Here is a 6000-nt window from a genome sequence, read left to right as displayed (position 1 = left end):
AGAAATGACTTATGTGCGTCAAATGTGCTTTTGATTAAGATGTATTTCGTTATCTTTTCACCTGATCATTGTTGTCAGGTGTTTTTAAGTGTTTTAATTTATAAAATCATCAACCGGAAACTAGATGTTGTATTTAGTCAGGTTGTTTCAGTTTTTCCCAAAATTTACTTGATGATTTACATCAAAACATAAGAAATCTGAAAGTAGACTAATGCATCTACTTATGTATTAATAGGATGAATTCTGTTGTTTCAGGGCTTTTAATGTCCCTATTTCTATTACTATCTTGTAGACTGTTTTTAAGGTCCAGCTCCAAACAGATTTTCTTCTTGGTGGAAAGTAAATAGATCGATATAAATGGACTGAACTGTGTTAAATAAGAGATCAATATTTATTTTTATTTAGGTTGCAGTTCAGAAACATGCTTATTTCAGGCCAGTAGGTAGGTATTGCTCTCATTTCTGGAGCGGTTTAACAAATGTTGATTGTCGACATCATGCCCGAAGCTTTCAGGACTATTAACTGAGCAGATTCAGAGACAGGGATTAAACAAACAACATATCTGAATTATTATTTTTTTTTTGCATTTTACAGATCACTAAAGCTTTTCACCAAAAGAGTAAAAAAGTACTCACTCAGAGAGATTTAGATGAAATAAAAAAAAAAAATCGTTACAAGTATATTTTATGTCCTGATACTTTCCATAAACTTACTGACTTATTTTACGTCCACTGAGTTTGTTGATAAAATCAGAGCTGTCACAATTGCTCTGTAAAAGTGGGAGAGGTAACGCCATGCTGTTGCTGCAAGCTGCCTATTAATGAGGCATCACTCCATCAGGGGCGGTCGGTTATGACAACTACTAGAGGCATTTTAGTGTGTTTTTGTTTATTCCTGCGTTATCTTCTTGTGTGTCTGTGTGTGAGCGAGTGTCTGAGTACTTGTGACCCAAAGCCAACTCTGAAACATGCAAATTTGTAAGATATGTTTTAATTGTTTAGCCTAAAGTGCAATTGCTGTGATGGACATGGAAATATTAATGGCAAGAAGTAGAGAGGAATAATTACTGCATTATGAAGTGACGGCTCACACAAACCCCAAGAAATCTGTGTATATCCCACAGGATGAGCTTCTGTGCTCCTCGATGTTTAAAGATAGATAATTTTGCCGTAATTTCAGTGCATGATTGAATAAATCTCTTCACCAAGGTAAACCATGGACTCTATAAAAACTAGTGTCCACTCTGATTTCTAACAAAAACGCCAAGGCTGGGCTACATACAATTGTAGACAAAGGCCAGAGTTTCTGCAATGGTGTTCTTTGGACAGATGAGTGTAAAATGTAATTAGTTACACACCAGAACAGTGGACATGTTTGGGGGAAAAGGGCCATCTACCAAAAGTTATGCAAGGAGGTGAAATTGTCATTGCCTGGGTATGTTTTGCTGCAGCATGACCTGGCCAGCACTGCCATGGATTACACCAGAAACGTTGTATTAACAGAGATTAAATGTCAGATTATGTGGATTAGTTTCACAAGATGGTAGTTAAATTTGTTGCTGCTTTCTCAACTGGCTAATATTGAAATATTGAACCTTTGATGTGCACAGAGACTATTCGAATGTCCCACCACCGGTGGACACCATCGGCTTGTCAATCTACCTAAGTAACATCTCCCTTGTGGTTTGTAAAACCTCTTATTCTTCTTTCAGCTTCATATTTTATACTTGTTGAATGAGAGAACTACAAGCTTCAACAAATTAGCATCCAGACGCAGTAGGAAGCTACAAAGCATGCAAATACACTCTGCAGCCTTTTTGAAATTCAAAAATAATTACAATAAGAGTCACGGTCTTACACCACAGCTTCATGGGTTATGTTTGAGTTGCTTTAACATGTCATAAAACTTGTGCATTCCATTAATTGTGTGCAAATATTTGCAGCCCAAAACATATTTTAAACAAACTGAAAAGTGTATATGCAGCAACATTGCGTTATCATTCTTTGTGTATAAAGTGTAAATTACTTTTGTTGCAACCCTTCTGAATTGCCTCTCTGTTGTTCGGTCTCCGTTGTATCCTCCTTTAATCAGTTCAGGGGCCCAAGAGAAATGTGGTCAGTTTGCTTTCTCACAGCACTTCAGCTGACACTACCAAGAACTCATTTTACAAAGTGCCTGGCATCAACAAAACCAACACAGCATTTTCCTTTTTGTACAACAGATTCCCCCCAAACCAACTAAAACTTCCATAATGACCAAGTCGCTCAAACTGTGGCTGTGAACGATGTTTGGCTTGCACTTTCGTTGATATTGCCCCGTCCCTTTGGTCTCTCCTTTCAAGTCCATCCATTTGACAAAGTGAAAACAGCAACAAAAACACAAACACAAAGCTCCCCTCCTCGCATCCCTCCCCAAGCTTCAGCACGCACAGCCAAACCTGACATTCTAATTAGTTTTAAAAGTAATTGCTTGAAATGATTAGTTGAGTTGGGCCACTTTCCCTTGTTACCTCTGAATTGGAAATATAATTGTGGCAGACAGTAATTGGCCGGCGATAGACTGTTGGTTATTGTGGTCTGATGTGGCTGCCTGCATCATTACCACGGCTTGGACGCAGTTCAGCTTTTGAACTAGACTGACCAAAGAGGAACACAAACACACACGCACGCAATGCTCTGATTCCCCATGCCAGTTCTCCATCTCCACTCGGGCCCATGCCTCGCTCCAAGGATCTAAGTTGTTATCCATTCTGGCTGTCTTTTATTCTCCGCTTCCATCCTCCTTTTATTTGGCCCTTCTATCCTTTACCTTAGGGGCAAATGGACTTCTCGTCACAGAAACAGAGAGAAAGAGACTGCAAGCCCTAATCCAGCCATAGGAACCTTCTGTTTGCAGATGGTTTCCAAACAGGCAGAGTGACTTTCATGGAAGAAGACTTAACAAAACAAAAAAACTTGGGAATAATCTCCCCCAGAATAGTAGACAAGCTTCCCATTCCGCACGTTTGCCACCCCTGTCTGTGTTTGTGGGATATCTTTGTGGCTGTCATTGCCTGGATCAGTCTCTGTCTGTTTATGTTTGTTGCAGGAGTTTCCTTTGCTAAATTGTCTGGAAGCAGAACAGCCCCCATCAGCTAACCAGGCAGAAATGGCTGCGCGTCCCGCTACGGGGATCCAGGACAGGGGAGCCACATATGCAGACAGGCGAGCTCACAGTGAAAATAACACGCAGACTGCACCTTAATCTCACTGACTCAGTAGCACACTGACTCACAGGCTAATTCACTGACCAGCAGACAGCGGTGAAGGAAGCAGCAAGATGCTTTAAGAATTAAGGTTAGCGCACATATACCAGCTGCTTTTATTTTTTTTTTTAAATATGTTCAATCTTTACATTACTACATTATTAATATTAAACTATTTAGACAGCAGAATGTAAGCAGTAGAGAGATATCTATTGCAGAAACAATAGATACAGTTGAAGGCGATAAGATTATTTCCTGTAGAGAAACAACATTAAACAACTTCTTCATGTGAAATGATGAATTGAAGGTAGAGATGACAGTTTTAAGAGTCCACCTAGCTGCAATTTCTAATTTTGCATTTTATTATTTTTGTCAAGGATAACATACAAATAAACTATGAATTTGTTAAGAAAAAAGCAGATGATATCCAACTTGTATGAGAAGATGTCATGAATGGTTCTTGTTAAATTGTAATTTAACCATATTTCTTTATTGAGCTTATCCAGACACCAAAATCTGATTTCTGCAAAGCCAATAACATCCACTTAGATTGAACCTTTCTGGGAAAATGTGAGGTTGCCAAAAAGATCACAAATAGTGCCAGATCTAAAGATATCTAGGATATTTTCCTTACCTCTACATTTTTACCAAATACTTTTTTACACTTACTTTACTACTTTTTACTTCTAATTAAGTAGAAATATGCAGTGATGCTACTCTTACTTGAGTACATTTCCTGGGTGCCCTACCTTATTGTGGTGCATATCAGTATACTTAAGTCCACTATTTTGGCACATATATTTGTTTTATGTTAGATTTTTTTCCTAATAAATTACGGTATGTGTCTGTATTATAAATGATTAGTAGGTTTCTACACAACTCCGAATGTCATATTATGCCACGCTTGTTTATGTGCATGAAATCAAGGAGAACTGATGTTGTATGAGCTCCTTTAAATATCCCATTATCAGATGGGTATTTCATCCATTATATGAATTATGTGTGGGACATTAGAAACAGGATTCAGTCTTAATACATTCAACCGCGGTACTTCCCACCACACCAAGTTAAAGTTTTACTCTGTTCCTTAAAGAGCTCCCCAAACTACAAATGAGTGCTGTTTATTTCTCTGTCTGTACTGAAAGAAAGGGCAAATAGGTCAGAATGATTTTGTAAAGTATTCAATCACTTACGGTGCTTTTTGTGTCCCCCTCTTTCAGCATCGTTTTTCGCCTGAGGACAGAGTTCCCAAAGCTTTCCTTCTAAACCCACAACAAGTCTACTGTAAGCACAGAGAAGTATCTTCACCATATCACCTCAGATCCCACTCAGCGTTAACATAGAGGGCAGAGGTAATCCAAAGCCAATGTTGAACCTTCAGACTCAGTATCCTGGCATAAGGCAGGCAAAAACAACAGTGTAACTTTTACTGTTTTTGAAGTGCGGAGTCTCACTTCCTAAATGAAAACCTGCAAAGTTTACGTTTCTAAAGAGTCTTTGTGTTCTGCTTTTTTTTTTTTTTTTTTTTTAACTCTTTGATTAGTAGACTGTGAGTATCGACAGCCTGGTGTGTGTGATCATCAGAACAAACTGACAGTAGGGAGCTCGATAGCCATCCCACCCAGCCTCCAATACCATCTGTCTGGTATGGATCTCTGGAGGTTGACGCCTGTTGGTTTGGGAAAAGTACACACCGCAAGCCTCAAGGGCTGGCAGAGAAGAGTCGGAGGAGGTGAATCTGCTACAATTGAAGCTGTTCAGTCATCTTCACACACAGAAAACTGCGACCGGTAGGGTATATGGGCTCCTTTTCATGATCTCTTTCACTGTCTTTCTCCCTCCCTCCTCTCAGAGAGGAGCACGACTGATCAAACACGACTGTGATGTCTTAATTAAGAAGTACTAACAGGCTTGATTAAAAGGGGAGAATGAAAGGATCCATCAGTGAAAGGAGCAATTCCCCATCGGCCACAAGGCAACATAAGTGGATGGGAGAGGGGAGCCTGTAAAGATGAAGTGATGGAAGAAAGCTGGGCGCAACGACAGAACAGAAAAATGGAAAGAGTCCATGTAGAAAAGTGACATGACTTTATCGAAATAAAAACTTTTACAAGTCGCAGTTGTTGCCATAAAAGTGAAACAGGTTGTCATTAGTACCCTCTACATGGCATGCATTCGGATTTGAGATATTTTTTTGATTTGGAGGTAGCGCAAGAGACATTAGGATGTCGGAACAATGCTGCTGCATTTGACCTAAGTTTGCTTTTGGGTCACATTTTCCAACATGGATATAAACACAAACAAACCTGCCTATTACTTGTGACAGCCCTCTCCTTGCCCATACCTCCTGTTCTTGTTGTTTCACATGTCTTTGCACTATCAAAGGATCCAGTTAACATGAAATGAACCCATGCTGTCTGTCTACACACTATTCTTCACAGTCCTTATTTCTTGTCCTGTTTGCCCACTTTGTACCATCTTTATTAGGTCTTTTATTGGACCTGTAGTATGAAAATATGTTAAACAGTGAAAATTGAGAGAAAAAAAGATGAAAATCCCAAATTTTGAAGGAACCTTTTTTTTGCATTAAATTGGGATTTTTAAAAATATTAAAATAGCTAAACAGAAAACAATTTAGAACCATTTCCAATCAGCTTCCACTCACAAAGACACTGATTCTAGTCCTACAAAAATGATTCCCTTCAGCCAGCAAATCTGTTATACTGCAAACAGTTTATGCAAAGAGTTGGTCTCTA

This window comes from Poecilia reticulata, chromosome 3 (genome assembly GCF_904066995.2).
Source record: "Poecilia reticulata chromosome 3, P_reticulata-male-v2, whole genome shotgun sequence".
In the NCBI taxonomy this organism is placed as follows: domain Eukaryota; kingdom Metazoa; phylum Chordata; class Actinopteri; order Cyprinodontiformes; family Poeciliidae; genus Poecilia; species Poecilia reticulata.
The sequence above is the reverse complement of the archived record's forward strand: the minus strand, read 5'-3'. Positions refer to the sequence as shown.